At 45.7% G+C, this 18,372-nt stretch overlaps 1 non-coding gene and 1 pseudogene across 1 annotated transcript; one reads left to right on the forward strand and one right to left on the reverse strand.

Annotated features, from left to right (window-relative positions):
- The first annotated feature begins 3,225 nt into the window (after nt 1-3,225).
- LOC127211091 (U6 spliceosomal RNA) lies at nt 3,226-3,331 on the forward strand. Its single transcript, XR_007833375.1, has one exon. It is a non-coding gene; the product is annotated as a U6 spliceosomal RNA (small nuclear RNA).
- Nucleotides 3,332-12,807: 9,476 nt separating this feature from the next.
- Nucleotides 12,808-14,097, reverse strand: LOC127210546 (uncharacterized; annotated as a pseudogene).
- Between the last annotated feature and the right edge of the window lie 4,275 nt (nt 14,098-18,372).

Below are 18,372 nucleotides of genomic sequence, written 5' to 3' on the forward strand. Positions count from 1 at the left end.
ATCTCCACCTGCTCTGCCACAGCCACACCGACTGCTCCCATGCTGCATCCTGGATCACTGTGTCAGAAGGCTGTCTCAGGCCTCCTGCTCCTTGGTGTCCACACACCGTGAATCATAAAGGGCTGCCCCTCTGAATACAGTCCCATACCTTCTGCACCCTCTAGGCAGTGACTGCTCAGACCCCCACTCCACCCCCATGCTGGCTCCTAACCCAGTCATCTCTCCACAGAAAAAGAACCAAGCCTGAAAGGATGGCCAGTTTCTCCTCGCCACAGCCAACACCCTCCTTGTCTCCTGAGCTCCTGTCCTGTCCCTTTCCCTCCTGACTTGGTGATACTGACACCATGGAGTCCTTCCAAGCTAAGCCCGATACAGCAAGTTTTTCTGCCTGTTTCTTGACTTGGTTAACTTCTTATTCAAATTCATAATCTGAAGACAAGATTCTTCATAGTTTGTGCCTGTAAAAGACAGCAGTGTGCAATGTGTGTGATATTCCTGCACAGCATGAGGAAAGTGAATTCAAAGCACAACTGAATTGCCCTCACTAACTCTGGGATGGAGGCATGAGGGAAAGACATCTAAGTATTCTGATAGGGAGAAGGAAACCGAGGTGGATTATGTTGTCTTACACTAACAGTACCTGTTCCTCCTTAGCTGAGAGAGAAGTCACTTCACACCTCCTAGTGCTAGAGTTCCAGGCCAGCCTGGTCTACAGAGCAAGTCCAGGACAGCCAGTGCTACACAGAGAAACCCTGTCTCAACAAAAAATAAAAATAAAACAAAAAGATGTTTTCCCCAAGCTTCCTGGCTTGATTGTATCCATACATGTAATAATGTCTTTTAAAATTAAAAAATAAGCTAGGCATGGAGGGAGGCACAGGCAGTCAGATTACTGTGAGTTCAAGTCCAGCTTGGTCTACGAATAGAGTCGAGGACAGCCAAGGCGACATAGAGAAACCCTGTCTGGAAAACCAAACAACAAAAAACAAACACGGGGTGTCCTGGCTGGTGGCATATGCTTTTAATCCCAGCACTCTAGAGGTAGAGGCAGGGGGATTGCTGTGAGTTCGAGGCCAGCCTGGTCTAAAAAGCAAGTCCAAGACCGCCAAGGCTACACAGAGAAACCCTGTTTTGAAAAACCAAACCAAACAAACCTCTGGCATAGTAGTAGTACGGACCTTTAATCCCAGCACTCGGAAGACAGTCATCCAGATACAGATTGCTGTGAGTTCAAAGCCATCCTGATCCACACAGGGAGTACCAGATCAAGTGGAGATGTACAGTGAGACTTTTTCCTCAGAAAAAATAATTTTAATTTTAAAATAAATATAGAGTAACAACTGGTGTGTTGTTTCAGTTTTTGGCTCTTCTTTTTTAGAGACAGGGTCTCCCTATGTACTCCTGGCTATCCTGGAACTCAGTGGTGTAGTCCAGCGGGCCTCCCAGATCCACCTGCCTCTGCCTCAGAGGCAGTTGCATCATAGGTATGTTGTGGTTAAGGAAACCAAATTGTATCAGTTCTAAACCACACGGTCCCCAACCACAGTTCTCTTGTGTTACTAATTTAATTTATTAATGTTACAAGGCAACAAATGCTTTTGAAAATAATTTGGAGCTGCCGGTTTGCAAAGCATAATAAAATCTGGCTCCTCCCCCCCCCCACAGGGTTTCTCTGTGTAGCCTTGACTGTCCTGGACTCACTTTGTAGACCAGGCTGGCCTCAAACTGCCTCCCAAGTGCTGGGATTAAAGGCGTGTGCCACCACCACCACCCAGGCGCTTTTTTTTTTTTTTTTTTTTTTTTGGCCTAGAGTAAAATAGAATACCACTGAGAGATACAAAAATGGCAGTTTATAGCCAAGTGGTGGTGGTGGTGGTGTGTGTCTTAATTGTTTTGTTTTTTGAGACAAGTTTCTCTGTGTAGCCTTGGCTGTCCTAAACTCGCTTTGTAGACCAGGCTGGCCTCAAACTCACAGCAATCTGCCTGCCTCTGCCTCCTGAGTACTGGGATTAAAGACATGTACCCCAGAGGCAGAGGCAGTCGTATCTCTGTGAGTTTGAGGCTGGCCTGGTCGAAGGCAGAGAAGCAGGTGGATAGCTGTGAGTTTGAGGCTAGCCTGTTCTACAAAGCAAGTCCAGGACAGCCAAGGCTACACAGAGAGACTGTCCCGAAAAACCAAAAACAAACAAAACAAAAACAAAAAGGTGAACCTGGTCTACAGAGCAAGTGCCAGGAAAGCCAGGGATACACAGAGAAACCTTGTTTGGTTTTGTTGTTGTTGTTGTTGTTGTTATTGGGTGGTTTTTTGGGTTTTTTTTTTGTTTGTTTGTTTTGGGTTTTTTTTTTTTTTGAGACAGTGTTTCATTTTGTATCCCTGGCTGTGTCTATAGACCAGGCTGGCCTTGAATTCAGAGATCTCCTGCCTCTGCCTTGAAGTTTCATTTATTAGTTACACTTCCTCTGAGAAATTCAGTATAGCCTGAAGAGACACAGTAGCTATTGAGTCAGTATCCTTTGGAAACAATGTCCTCCCTTTTAAAATTAATTTATCTTTTTATCTATCTATTATGTATACAGCCAGAAGAGGACACCAGATGTTACTGTAGATGGTTTGAGCCACCATGTGGTTGCTGGGAATTGAACTCAGGACCTTCAGAAGAGCAGGCGGTGCTCTTAGAAACCTCTGAGCCATCTCTCCAGCCCCCAGCATAGCTTTGGTAAGGATCTGTGTGGATGTGTGCTGGAGTGAAAGGATACACAAGTTTAGGTGTATAGACTTCCAGACCAGAGGACAGCTAGTAGTCCATTCCCTCCACCCTGTGGATCCTTTGCTGGCTGAGTCATCTCAAACCCCTTTTATTCTTTATTTAATTTACTGATTTTGAAGAACTCAGGATTAAACCCAGGGTCTTGAACATCTCAGGCAAGTGTTCTACCACTGAAATATACTCCCCAAACCCACAATTTTACACTTTTATTTATTTCTTGTTATTGATATTATTTATTTTGGTGTGATGTCTGTCCCCGGCTGGTGTCAATATGCTCACAGTAGTCCTCCTGCCTCACCCTCCTGAGTACTGGGATTACAAGTATGTTCCATCATCTTTGGACTATTACTATTATTGTCTTTCTAATAGTCAAACCCAAAACAGATCATTGGAAATATTATATGTGCTGCCAAAGCAAGCAGAAGATCATTGAAAATATTTTTTAAAAAATAGCCAGGTGCTCACTTCGGCAGCACATATACTAAAATTGAACGATACAGAGAAGATTAGCATGGCCCCTGCGCAAGGATGACACGCAAATTCGTGAAGCATTCCATATTTTTTAATGAGTGAGTTAACCCAGAAGCAGAAAGACTCAAATGGTATATACTCACTTATATCTGGACACTAGCCCAAAGGGCATGTCCCATGAAAGTCTTCACTTACCAGGAAAGTGGGACAGAGGGGAGGACATCCTACTGGGACTCTAGGTGAGAGAAGGATGGGAGAATAGGGAAATAGAAGGATCCAGAGGGTCCTAAGAACCTATAAGAAGAACATTAAGTTGGGCAGATCTGGGCCCAAGTGTCTGGCGCAAACTATGGCACCAGCCAAGGACAATATGTGCAGTAAACTTCGAACCCCTACCCAGATCTAGCCAATGGACAGGACATTCTCCACAGTTGAGTGGAGAGTGGGGTCTGACTTTTACATGAACTCTGGTGCCCCATATTTGACCACGTCCCCTAGATGGGGAGGCCTGGTGGCACTCAGAGGAAGGATAGCAGGCTACCAACAAGAGACTTGATACCCTATGAGCATATACAGGGGGAGGAGGTCCCCATCAGTCACAGTCTTAGGGGAGGGGAGTAAGGGGAAAATGAGAGGGAGGGAGGAATGGGAGGATGCAAGGGATGGGATAACAATTGAAATGTAATATGAATAAATTAATAAAATATATTTAATAAAAAAAATAGCCTGGCAGTGGTAGCACAGGCTTTTAATCCCAGCACTTAGGAGGCAGAGGCAGGCGGATCTTTGTGAGTTCCAGGCTAGCCTGGTCTCTAAAGCGAGTCCAGGACAGTCAAGACTAAGCCAGAGAAACCCTGTCTCAGGGGAAAAAAAAGAAAAAGAAAATATTGAAAAAATAGCCGGTCAGTGGTGGTGCACACCTTTAATCCCAGCACTCAGGAGGAAGAGTCAGGTGGATCTCTGTGAGTTCAAGGCCAGCCTAGTCTACAGAGCAAGTTCAAAGGAATGAGCCGGGCAGTGGTGGCACACACCTTTAATCCCAGCACTTGGAAAGCAAAGTCAGGAGGAAATCTGAATTTGGGCCAGCCTGGTCTGTAGAATGAATTCCAGGAAATCCAGGGCTACACAGAGAAACCGTGCCTCGAACAACCAAAAAAAAAAAGTGTAGGGTTAGTGAAAGAGAATTTCAGTCTTAACTGGCTCTAAAAACCAAATAGAAAAAAAGAAAATATTAAGGAATGAAACATGAATGCATCTAGCCCAGGCTGGCCTTAAACTTGAACCGTATGTAAAGATGACATTAAACTTACCTTCCTGCCTCCATCTCTAGTTATGGAGTTACAAGTGTGAACGAGCATGCCTAGTCATGTACAGTGCTGGGGATAAAATGGAGGGCATGTGAGCCAGAAGATGGTGCAGCAGCAGTTAATAGCACTGATTCTTAAACACCTTTCTGCCTAGGAGTTCTAAATCATCATTTTTTTTTTTAAGAGATGCTTTCTCTGTGTAGCCTTGCCTGTCCTGGACTCACTTTGTAGACCAGGCTGGCCTCAAACTCACAGCGATCCACCTGCCTCCACCTCCCAAGTGCTGGGATTAAAGGAGGTGGGAATCACTACCACTACACCTCGAAACACTTCCTTGAAGGATAGAATATCTATTCCTGGGGAAATTGTAATAGAACACTTATTTTGGTTTTGTTTAAGATTTATTCACTTATTATGTATACAGTGTTCTGCCTGTACATACACATGCAGGCCAGAAGAGGGCATCAGATCACATTACAAATAGTTATGAGCCACCATGTAGTTGCTGGGAATTGAACTCAGGAACTCTGGAGAAGTCAGTGCCTTTAACCTCTGAGCCATCTCTCCAGCCCCTAGAACACTTTTTTTAATTGTAGGCATTTAACATGGTGAAAAGAACAAGCTTTTTTTTTTAATATAGTTTATTTATTTATTACATGTACACACCAGAAGAGGGCACTAGATTTCATTACAGATGGTTGTGAGCCACCATGTGGTTGCTGGGAATTGAACTCAGGACCTCTGGAAGAACAGCCAGTGTTCTTAACCTCTGAGCCATCTCTCCAGCCCCGAAAAGAACAAGCTTTGCACACTAAATAACTGTAAAAAAAATTAAGGATTGGCCGGGTGTGGTGGCACACACCTTTAATCCTAGCACTCACAGAGAGGTTCCCCTTTTCTACTCCCCCCCCCTCTCTCTCCCTCCCTCCCTCCCCCTCTCTCTCCCCCTCCTCCTGCTTGGTGGCCTAGAGCTGCTCCCAATAAACCCCCACTTATATACTATAACTTGGTCTTGCAATTAGCCCATTCTGCCAGTTCATTAAAAGGACAGTGTAAAAAAGAATTGGGCTACGCTGGGTGTGGTGGTGTATGCCTTTAATCCCAGCACTCGGGAGGCAGAGGCAGGTGGATTGCTGTGAGTTTGAGGCCAGCCTGTTGCGCCCAGATTGATCCCAAAAAAGAACCATAGATACCAGAGACCACGCTGTAAATACAAGAGAATATTGTTTTGTTTGTTTGATTTTATTTTATTTTTTCCTGAGATAGGGTTTCTCTGTGTAGCCTTAGCTGTCCTGGACTTGCTTTGTAGACCAGGCTGGCCTCGAACTCACAGTGATCTGCCTGCCTCTGCCTCCCAAGTGCCGGGATTAAAAACATGCACCACCATGGCCCGTTTACAAGAGAATCTTTTATTCAGCCCCAGGTGCTGGGTCGCATCTGATCCCCAATTCAAAGGTCTCAGAAACGACCCCAGGCACCGGGCTGAGGGACTTCTTATAGTTGACCTGAGAAGGGGGTGTTCCAAAATCCAACCGACTACAGAGGGGACAGGCGCCAGGACTGCACACAATTTAACTTTCTTTGTTCTTTGCTTTTTCTTGCCATTTGCTGGGGAGAGTGTAATCCCATCTCCAGGGGATGTAACCATACTCATTGAGTAAACCCAAGACAGTCAGAAAGAGGCCATCAGTAAAGAAGCCTACAATAGGCTGTGATGAAAGTGATTTATAGATGCAGATATGTGTCTTTTGTTTTGCTTTTTCTAAAGATTTATTTTTTTATGTATACAGTGCTCTGCCTGCATGTACACGTGAACACTAGAAGGGGGCACCAGATCACATTATAGATGGTTGTGAGCCACCTTATGGTAGCTGGGAATTGAGCTCAGGACCTCTGGAAGAGCAGGCAGTGCTCTTAACCTCTGGGCCATCTCTCCAGCCCAGATAGCACCATCTCTTAAGTCCGTTTCAAAGAGTTTTATGGACTTCAGATAAGCCATTTGTACTGCTACCATCTTCACTGCTAAAATCATTTGGTATTAGCTTAAAAGGCTCTATGGGTCTTTAGATGTTAAATAACATTTCCACACACTTCCCTGGCGGCTCAGCATTCTGAGCTTCCCCAGCTCTGCACTTTCTTCTCTCATTATACCCTGTCTAAGAAGGGACTCATCTCAGATCCTTGAGATGTATTTGATTTTAGTCCTTTAATCGAGAATATGAATGGAGGTCTCATCTTCTGTAGCTGCTTTGATGCTGGCATAGGGTCATTGTCACTGGGGAAAGACTGGAGGTTATGGTGCAGTAGTCCTCGGAAGTTCCTGTTGGGGAGTATAGAAACTAGGAATGTTTAATGTTTAAAAGTCGTTAATGGGCTGGGCGTGGTGGTGCATGCCTTTAATCCCAGCACTCAGGAGGCTGAGGCAGGCGGATTGTGGGAGTTCAAGGCCAGCCTGGTCTACACAGCGAATCCAGGACAGCCAAGGCTAACACAAAAGAGACCATGTCTCAAAAAACCAAAACCAAAACAAAACAAAACAAAAAGTCGTTAACGGTTTCACTAGTGGCCACTTCCTGGTACTGTGACCGTGGCACCATTAACTGAATGGTGCTCAGTCTCCTTTAATATATGTTAATAGTTTATTTAGCAAGCATAACCCAGAAGTGACTAACAGTAGAAGAATAACGGATGGGCCCAGGAGGGCAGATTTTAAAGTTGTTAGCCAAGGTGATGTATTAAACCAGGTTTCAAATCATCCTGTCTTGGCTTGTCTTTCTCTGTGTCTTTTTCTAGACCTTCCCTGACTTTTGCTAGGACTCTTTTATAATGTCAAACCTATTGACATAAAAATAACATTCTTAGCCGGGCGTGATGGCGCACTCCTTTAATCCCAGCACTCGGGAGGCAGAGGTAGGCGGATCTCTGTGAGTTCGAGGCCAGCCTGGTCTACAAAGTGAGTCCAGGATGGCCAAGGCTACACAGAGAAACCCTGTCTCGAAAAACCAAAAAAAAAAAAAAAAAAAAATCTTCTGTGAGCACCTCACATAACCCCCTTGTCGGGAGAATACCAAGTCAAGGCCTCTTTTGTTTTGAAGAACTGCTTCCGCCAAAGGGTCAACATTTTGTTCTAACCCTGAAATGGAGCTCGCTAATCACTGAATGTCCGGGTCTACAGATTCTCTTAACTGACTATAATGCTTGTCCTGAAGGACCAGTGAGGAGATGCCTGTTCCTGCCCCTGCAGCTCCTAACCCTAGTAATACTGCGAGAGTTACAGTTGTTATACATTCTCTATTATCTCTTTTTTTTAAATATTTTTTCAAGATTTTATTTATTAAAAAAAAAAGATTTTATTTATTATGTATTTATTTATTATGTATACAGTGCTTGCCTGCATGACAGAAAAGAGCATTAGATAACATTATAGATGGTTGTGAGCCACCATGTGGTTGCTGGGAATTGAACTCAGGACCTCTGAATGAGCAGCCAGTGCTCTTAACCTCTGAGCCATCTCTCCAGCCCCCCCTCTTTTATCTCTTATGTGACCTTGGCTACATGGGTCAGAGGCCAGGAGAAACTCCTCATTGCTGTGATAAATGAGCCGGGGGATCAATTGTACTAGCACGCAGTAAGAATCTTAAAGTAACTATCATACACACAGGGGGTCAGGCCAGAGGAACAGGCCCACCATGTATTGTTAAAGGGTACCAGATATTGGTCTGTCCCTACCCCAGCAGTAGAGGACTGCTTACAGAGGCTCTCATGGGTGTCTGGGATCATCCCCCCAACAAGTTCCACTTCCAGAGCCCAGTTGGAGAGTAAGTCTGGCCTGTGAGAGTTGATTCCATCTGCAACTGGTCGTATCTGCAGCGAGAGTGTAGTTACTGACAATTGCTACAGCTTCATAAAAAGGGGGCTGTGCATCATAACATAACCAACAAGACTTGGTGAGGTCTGGGCGGGTCCCATTTAAAGCTTTATAGGTGTTGAGCATTAGTTCCCAGAGGGGATCAGATTGAGTTGTTCTGTCTTGGGAAGTCTTTGAAGGAGGGGTACACGGGGAGTTAGGGCTCTCTACTGCTTGGAGCACTTTGGAAGTAGTGACACCTATGAAGGGGTATGTGGGATGGTTTAGGGGCCTGTGAGTGCCCCTGTAGGATGGTGTTATAGCCTATAGCTTTGGGAGCCTCTTCTGAAAGAAGTAGCTTAAGGTGTATTATTCCCTCAAGTCATTCTACCCTCCAGAGACATAACCCAAAAATTTTGCCTTGTTGCCAATCAGTGTGTCTTTTACGCTGGTCAGTAAGAAAGTATGAGTTGATTACAGGCCTTGGAGTTACTTCGAGTTTTATCAGTGGCTGCCCATATACATTTATCATATTTGGGGTCTCTGGATAATTGGATGAGTCTGGTGGAAATAGGTTTCCAGCTAGTGGCGTATTCCTCGCATCCCCACTCTGCACAGTACATGTTAACCATAGTCCCACAATGTTTCCACCACCAAGGAGAATCAAAGGGGGCAGGACACATACAAAAATGTATCTCGGAACCTTCAGCTCTATATCTCGCTCGTGTCTCTGATGGCATAGCGAGAGCTAAGTCAAAGCTTAACTCGAGGAACCAAGTGTTTGGAGGAACTACCCAAGGTGCTGTAGCTAAAACATTGCCATATTCGTCCCATAAGACCCAAGTATGGTTTAGAGGGTTGGGATTCCCAGCAGTGGTACATACTTTTAACATCCCTATTATAAACGTCATAGTTTTAGCTTGAGTGGTGAAGTTTCCTTTTTTGCTTTCCATTTTGTTGCAGCGGGTCAAATGGTCTTCTTGAGTTGGTGGTGGGTTAGCCGGCTTGGCGTGCTTGTGATGGACCCACGAAGCGATGTCGTCTACCTTCAATGCAGTTGGAGCTGTCAGCACTACCTTCCAACATGGTTCTAGTGACCCCTGGCAATATCTTCTAACGTAGATCCCAACTCCTGGCTGGAACCGGTGAGGTTCTTGTGGAGGACCTGATTCATAAAGAACTCTTAGTCTAGGCCAGACATTTTCATGAGACCACTGTATTCCTTTGAGGTCATCTAGTAGGTGCTGGTCCTCTAATTCTGTGATGACCTCAGCCTGGAGTTTGGGTATAATGGGGAAAGGGGCCCCAAACATAATCTCAAAAGGAGTGAGTCCCATCTGATACAGAGAGTTTCACGCTCGATAGAGTGCAAAAGGAAGGAGAGCCACCCAGTCCCGGATGATCTCCAAGGTCAATTTTGTTAAAATCTCTTTTAGGGTTCTGTTCATCCTTTCTATCTGTCCTGAACTCTGGGGTCTATAGGCATAATGCACCTTCCAATCAATCCCCAGAACCGTGGCCAAACTCTGCCTTACCTTGGACAAAAGCTGGTCCATTGTCTGACCCTATCAACTGAGGGAATCCATACCTTGGCAGGATGTCTTCTAACAATTTCTTGGCTACTATCCGTGCCATTTCATGCTTCATTGGATAGGCTTCTGTCCATCCTGAAAAGGTGTCTACAAAAACTAACAAATATTTCTAACCATATTTACCTGGTTTCATCTCCATGAAATCTACTTCCCAGAAGGCTCCTGGTCTCTCACCTCACAGGCAGGTTCCGGAATTGTTACCATTAGGCATAGCATTGGTCAATCGACAAGCTGTGCAGTTAGTGACAATGCTTATAATTTTTGAATTTGTGTTCCTAATTCTTATTTTAGATTGTCAGATTAACTCCTGCATCTTTCGGATGCCCATGTGGGAAGAGCGATGTATTTTTCTTAACATCTTTGTCCCTCACTCTTCAGGTAATATCAAGTCTCCTCCTCCTGATTTCCACCATCCGTGTAGAAACTGAGACATGGGCAATCTTTCAGCCCATTTAATGTCATCTGGAGAGTAGTCTTGTTCTTTGGGGAGGACCAGATCTCCAGGGTCAACTAGGGTCAAGGAAGGTTCAGCCTCTAATGCGATTGTCTTTGCTACCTAGTCAACTCGGTTGTTTCCTACTGCTATGGGTGAGTTTCCTTTTTTGGTGTCTTGGGCAATGGATGATTGCTAGTTTCTTGGGGAGCCAGAGGGCTTTTTTTTTTTTTTTTTTTTTTTTTTTTTTTTTTGGTTTTTCGAGACAGGGTTTCTCTGTGTAGCCTTGGCCATCCTGGACTCACTTTGTAGACCAGGCTGGCCTCGAACTCACAGCGATCCGCCTGCCTCTGCCTCCCGAGTGCTGGGATTAAAGGCGTGCGCCACCACGCCCGGCTGCCAGAGGGCTTTTATTAGCGCAGATATCTCTTCTTAGTTCTTGATAGTTTTTCTCCTTTGGCTGTTAATAAACTCTCTCCCTGTAGCTGGTGCTGTGTATGTGGGCGGTGGCGAAAGCATACCAACTGTCCATATACAAGTTTAGTCTTAGGCCCACCCCTAAGGTCAGTGCCTTTGTCAGTGTGACCAACTCAGCTTTTTGTGCTGAAGTTGCCCCCCTCCCAAGGGGTTCAGCCCATATGAATGCAGTCAAGGACACTACTGCAGCTCCCACATATCTCTTACCATCTCAAATGAAGCTGCTCCCATCCGTGAACCAGGTTTCGTGTGCATTGGCTGGGGGAACATCCTGGAAAGCATCACAGATCTCACATGCATGTGCCAAGATCTCAGCACAGTTGTGTAGGGGAGCATCTAGATTCGGGTCTGGTAGTGGGGTTGCTGGATTTAGAGAGGTTGGTTCCTGGAAGGTGACTCTGGGTGGATGTAGAAGTAGTGCTTGGTAGTGAGTCAGGCGTGCATTGCTCATCCGTTGATCTGGAGGTTGTCTCAGAATCCCCTCAATGGCATGGAGGGTGGTTACAATCAAGTCCTGTCCAAGTGTTATCTTATTAGCGTCCTTGACCAATAGTGCTACCACAGCAATAATGCAAAGGCAAAGTGGCCAGCCTGTTGTTACAAGATCTAATCTTTTGGATAGATAAGCTACTGGCCTCCTCCAGGGTCTAAGCATCTGGGTGAGGACGCCTTTGGCTATTCCTTTTTTTTTTTTCATCAATGAACAGCTGAAATTGACTAGTAACACCAGGGAGTCCCAGGGCTGGGGCAGATAATAACGCCTTTTTTTTTTTTTAAGATTTATTTATTATTATTTTATACAGTGTTGTCTGCTTGTACACTTGCAGGCCAGAAGAAGGCATCAGCTTACATTATAGATGGTTGTGAGCCACCATGTGGTTGCTGGGAATTGAACTCAGGACCTTTGGAAGAGCAGGCGGTGCTCTTAACCACTGAGCCATCTCTCCAGCCCCCAATAACGCCTTTTTTATGGTTTCAAAGGCTTGCTGATGTTGAGCTGTCCAAGTGAAATCACCAGTATTTTTGTTGTTGTTGTTGTTTTTTGAGACAGGGTTTCTCTGTGTAGCCTTGGCTGTCCTAGATTCACTTTGTAGACCAGCCTGGCCTCGAATTCACAGCGATCCGCCTGCCTCTGCCTCTCCAGTGCTGGGATTAAAGGCGTGCACCACCACGCCCGGCCACCAGTATTTTCTTTTGTGGCTGTGTAAAGGGGCTTAGCAAATTCTGCAAAACTTGGTATCCAGAACCTACAGAATCCAGCTGATCCCAGAAATTCACGCACTTGCTTTGGATTTTTGGGGGGTGTGATCTTGAGGACTGCTTCTTTGAGGGCATCTGACAGATGCTGTACCTCTGATTTGCACAACTGAGCTTTCTTTGTGGAAGTTCTGTATTGGAGTTTTCCCAGCATCCGGAGCAGGTCTCTCGTCCCTTCTTTATCTGTAGCTGCTATCAACAGGGCATCTACGTACTGGAAGAAGGTAACTTGAGGGTGCTGTTCCGTGTACTCACCCAAGTCTTCATGTAGAGCCTCATCAAAGATCGTCAGGGAGTTTTTGAAGCTTTGTGGCAGCCTTGTCCAGGTTAATTGTCCATTTTCTCTAATTTCTGGATCACGTCACTCAAACGCAAAATATTCTTGACTTCTTGGGGCAAGAGACAGGCTAAAAAAAAAATCATCTAAAAAAAAAATCGGGGCTGGGGAGGTGGCTCAGTGGTTAAGAGCACTGCCTGCTCTTCCGAAGGACCCGGGTTCAATTTCCAGCAACCACATGGCAACTCACAACTGTCTGTAACTACAAGATCTGACACCCTCACACCAATGTACATAGATTAAAGTTAAATAAAATATTTTTAAAAAATCATCTTTTAGAGACCCTGTCTCGAAAAACCAAAAAAAAAAAAAAAAAAAATCATCTTTTAGATCAAAGACAGTATACCATTGATATTCTGGGGACACTCAGCAGGGTGTACGGATTGGCCACAGTTGTATAAATGTCCATTACTCGCTTGTTGACCTCCATGAGGTTCTGTACGGGTAGGTAGTTGTTTGTGTGTGGCTTAACTGGCAAGTAAGGGTGTGTTCCAGGCTGACTGGCATTGGTTGAGGACTCCTAATTCCAGCAGTCACCGGTTTTGAGGAGTGATCCCCTTTTTAGCTTCTGAGGGTATCGAATATTGTCAAACCCTGGTTGGATCTGCACCAGGTTTTAATTCAATGAAGATCGGTGGCCTCTGTTTGGCCAGCCCTATGCCTCCCCTTTCTGCCCATGCCTGGGAGAAGTCTTTCAGCCAGTCTTCTATGCCCCCACCTGGCTTTACAGCTAGGATGAAAAGTCTGTATTCATCCACTAAGGTGGTAGTGAGGATGTGAACTGGGGTCCCCTGTTGGTCCAGTACGTCGACGCCATTTGAGGAGAAATGTATCTGGGCTCCTAGTTTAGTTAGGAGGTCTCTCCCCAGCAGGCGGTAAGGGCAATCTGGGATCACCATAAATGAATGGGTTACTCGGCCACTTCCTAAATCCACTGTTCTTCAAGTAGTCCATGGATATTGTTTTATCCCAGTGGTTCCTTGTACCCAGGATTTTCTACCGGACAATGGGCCCTTCAGTTGTAGTAAGACCGAGTGTTGGGCTCCGGTGTCAACCAGGAAATTCACAGGTTTCCCCTCCACTTTAAGGGTTACCCCAGGTTTGGGGAGAGGTTCCAAACCCCATCCCCTTCAATCTTCTCTTTCATCTGACCCCAGGGAGAGTATCTCCTGGCTTTCCTTTGTCTTGAGGCAATTTTTTTGCCCAGTGCCTTGTTTGTTTGCAGTAAGCACACTGGTCAAGGCCCAACTTTTGTCTTCCCCTGCCTTGCCCCTTACCTTTAGAGATGTGCATCATTTGTTCCACCTGTCTGTGACGATCTTCTGGTTCCAAGGTGGCCACTAGGAGCACTTTCTCCATTGTAGTTGCCATTTCCTTGTGGCATTTCTGGTTGGCTTTCAAATGACTTTCCTCTGCACTCTCCCTGCTGTTGTGTACCTTGGCTGCCACGGCTACTAAGTCTCTGAGGCTCTTTTCCTTTAAGTCATCTGAACCCTGGAGTTTTCGTCTGATGTCTGGTGCCACCTGAGCTACTAAGGACATTGCAACTGTGGCCTTGTGCTCAGCAGCTTCCGGGTTGTATGGAGTCAACCTCCAGAAGGCATCCATAATTCTCTCTAGAAAGGCAGCTGGGCTTTTGTCAGGTCCCCGCCTGACTTCATAGACTTTAGTCAAATTGACGGGCCTTCTGCCAGCCACTTTGAGACCTGCCAATAGAGCCCGTGGTAGACTGGGAGCCTCTCCTTACCTGCAGCTGTGTTGTAATCCCAGGAGGGTCTCTGTAAGGGAAAACTGTTATCTATAACGGCCTGGTCAGTTGTGGCTTCTCCGTTATTTCCTGGACCCTACTTTCTAGCCTCTGTCTTGGATACATTCTCTTCCTTCTTTTGTAAATAATATCTGTAACAGTTGGTGACAATCACCCCATGTTGGCCGATCGGTGAAAAGGTCAGTATCAAGCAATTCTATGAGGTCTTTTGGATCCTCAGAAAACCTAGCACGCCTTCCCTCCCAGTTACAGAGGTCACTAGTAGCAAAGGCCAATAATGGTAAGGTTGGTTGCCTTGGTCATCCATTGGCCCAGCCACTCGGAACGGAAGGGCTACGGAGAAGTCTATTTCGGGCATTACCATTCGCCTGCTTCTAGTTCCCTGTGCAGGTCCGGCTTCTGCCGGAGCTACTGCTGTAACCACCTCCCCAGGCTGAATAGCGTACGAAGCTACGGGAGCTACTTCTTCAGGCAGCATAGCCCGCGGAAGACTAGGGTAAGGCAGAGCTGGGAAAGAGTACCTCTTCCTCCGACCGACCCCCCCCCCCAAATCCCTGGCAGCACTGAGTTGAGGAGGGGGGATGCTGTTGGACGCTTGGGCAGTTTTCTCCTACCAATTCCTCAGCCTGGGCTGTTCCACCCTGGTTTCTTTTTCTTTTTTTTTTCTATCACCAACAGCACCTCTGTAAGGTCTGAGGGGTTAGGGGAAGGAAGGATTTTACCCAGAGTGGAGCATTGCATATGAGGTCCTCCCAAACCGCTATGTAAGGGAATGGTTCTGGGTAACCCAAGTTTGGTTGGAAAACTATTCGCTTGACTTCTTTAATTATTTTCCAGCTAAAAGGTTCCTTCCGGCGGCCAGCCGACATTGAAGACCAGCCATTCAGACCTGCAGAGGGTGGTGAGATTGCTTTTCTTGAGAGGAAAAAGAAAGGCTGGGCTGAGAGATGGCTCAGAGGTTTAAGAGCACCGTCTGCCCTTCCAAAGGTCCCGAGGTCAATTCCCAGCAACCACATGGTAGCTTACAACCATCTGTAATGAGATCTGGTGCCTTCTTGTGGTGGGCAGGCACACGTCTTTTTTAAAAAATGCGCTAGGATCAAGCGCAGGGGTGGAGCCTGTCCCATAATGTATGTATGTTGTAGTCTCGTCCAGACAAACAATTACCACAGATAACCAGACAGACAAACACAAGGCTAGACAACAAACTCTGCCAGGTGAGTGTGGGAGTGTCTTGCTTCCTTTTCCCCAGTCAACCAGACTGTCTTGGGGACCCAGCCTTACACCCTTGGGGTGCACTATCACCCCTTATTGGGACCCAGCGTCCCACTCCTGGAACCCAGAGTTCTGCTCTTGGGGCTCTCCATCCTCCCTAGGGTCTACGGTGTCCCGCAGACCCTCCGTGGCAGCAGTATCCTAGAACATCTTCTAGGGTCTATCATCGACCGCTCACAGCCATGTTACTCGTTGCCCAGCAGCTGCGGCTCACGCTGCTTCCAGCACTCACCTGAGCCCACAGAATAAATGACAAAAGGACAAGACAGGTGGCCAAGACAGCTGCACTTACCGGGAATTAGATCCTCCAGTCTCAGGAGTTTCTGGAACGCCTTTGGGGATCCCGGACGAGCCCCCAAAAGCTGCGCCCAGATCGATCTCCAAAGAAGAACCAGAGATACCGGAGACTGCTGTAAATACAAGAGAATCTTTTATTCAGCTCCGGGCGATGGGTTGCATCCGATCCCCAATTCAAAGCTCTCAGAAACGACCCCAGGTGCCGAGCTGAGGGACTTCTTATAGTTGATATGAGAAGGTGGGGTTCTAAAATCCAAATGAGGGCAAAGGGGAAAGGCTCAAGAACCACACACAATTTAACCTTCTTTGTTCTTTCTTTCTTCTCGATATTTGCTCAGGGGAGTATAATCTCATCTTCAGGGGAGGATCACACCAGATAGCACTATCTATTAAGTCGGTTTCAAAGAGTTTTATGGACTTCAGATAAGCCATTTGTACTGCTACCATCTGTACTGCTAAAATCATTTGATATTACCTTAAAAGGCTTTGTGCTTTTTTAGATGTTAAATAGCACTTCCGCATGCACGCTTCCCTGGCGGCTCTGTGTTCCACGCTTCCCCAGCTCTGTGCTTTCTTCTCTCAAGCCTGGTCTACAAAGCAAGTCCAGGACAGCCAGGGCTACACAGAGAAACCCTGTCTCAAAAAACCAAAAAAGAAAAAAATTATATATATAAAATAATAATGGCTTAGTGGTTAAGAGTATTGACCATTCTTTGTTTGTTGTTGTTGTTGTTGTTGTTATTGTTGTTTTGTTTTGTTTTGTTTTCCCTGAGACAGGGTCTCTCTGTATAACCTTGGCTGTCCTGGACTCACTCTGTAGACCAGGCTGGCCTCGAACTCACAGAGATCCTCCTGCCTCTGCCTCCCAAGTGCTGGGATTAAAGGCATGCACCACTACGCCTGGCATTTGACCATTCTTTATGAGGTCCTGGGTTCAATTCCTAGCACTCACATGGTGGCTCACAATTGTCTGTAACTTCAAGATCTGACACCTTCACACAGGCAAAAAAAAAAAAAAAAAGTGTAGATAAAAAACCAAACAAACAAACAAAAAAACAAAACAAAACAAAACAAAAAAAAAACAGAAAAGAAAGAAAGAATGGAGTTAAAATGTAAGAGAAGCACACAAAGCTAAGAATGAAATGGACAAGCTTGTGAATGTGCTTAGAACTCACTCCTCTAGACTGGCCTTGAACTTGGAGAGCCAACTTCCTCTACCTCCCAAATTCTGGGATTAAAGGCATTTGCCAACAACTATCGGGCCAGGCTAATTTTAAAAACATAAAAATCCTCTACAACCTAGTAGGGCAATGGTGGCACACACCATTAATCCTACCACTCAGATTTCAGAGGCAAGTGGATCCCAGAGTTTGAGTCGAGCCTGGTCTATAAATTGAGTTCCAGGACAGCCAGGGTTATACAGAGAAACAAAAGGATTGCCGGGCGTGGTGGTGCACGCCTTTAATCCCAGCACTCGGGAGGCAGAGGCAGGCGGATTGCTGTGAGTTCGAGGCCAGCCTGGTCTACAAAGTGAGTCTAGGACAGCCAAGGCTACACAAAGAGATCCTGCCTCAAAAAAAGAAAAAAAAGATTTCTATTTATATATATGGGTGGGATTTGTAGACATGAGTACAGGTTCTCACGGATGCTAAAAGACAGTTTCAGATCCTGCCATCTGACATGGGACCTGAACTTGGATCCTTTGCCATCTCTCTAGCCCTGGGTTTTGTATTTTGTTTTTGTTTGTTTAGGTTTTATTTTGTTTTTCAAGACAGGGTTTCTTTGTGTAGGCGGGGCTGTCCTGGACTGCTTTGTAGACCAGAATGGCCTCCAGCTCACAGGGATCCACCTGCCTCTGCCTCCCTGAGTGCTGGGATAACAGGCATGCACAATCGTGCCCTGCCCAGCCCTGGTATTTTTGTTGTTTTATCTTATGTGCATTGCGTATTTTCCTGCATGTATGTACACATATCATATGCATTCATGGTATCAGAAGCCAGAAAGAGGCACTCTATGGACAGGTATCAGGCTGGAGAGATGGCCCAGAGGTTAAAAGCACTGGCTATTCTTCCAGAGGTCCTGAGTTCAACTCTCAGCAACCACATGGTGGCTCACAACCATCTGTAATGAGATCTGGTGCCCTCTTCTGGACTGCTGGCAGAATAGTGTAAATCTTTAAAAACAGAACAAAAACAAAACAAAACAAAAAAGGGCTAGAAGGACTCGTATCAGAATAAAATGCCCTGAGACCAAGTTCTCAGCACAAAGGAGATTTATGTGCCCCAGAGGCACAAAGGACTGGAGGTAGAGGACAGGGAAGAAGGGAAAAAGAACAAGGCAGGAGTATTTGCCGCCAGAGGACGAAGGATGGTCTCTGTATAGAGAGGAGACAGACTGCAGGCAAATGACAGTTGTTAAAGGGAGACCCCCTGTATAAGGATGAATGGGTTAATCTTGACTGAACATGTTAATTAGGGCAGCCAAAAGGAGGACTTTTATTTATTTATTTACTTATTTTTATTTATTTATTTTTTTTTGGGTTT

This window comes from Acomys russatus, chromosome 28 (assembly GCF_903995435.1).
Source record: "Acomys russatus chromosome 28, mAcoRus1.1, whole genome shotgun sequence".
NCBI classification, from domain to species: domain Eukaryota; kingdom Metazoa; phylum Chordata; class Mammalia; order Rodentia; family Muridae; genus Acomys; species Acomys russatus.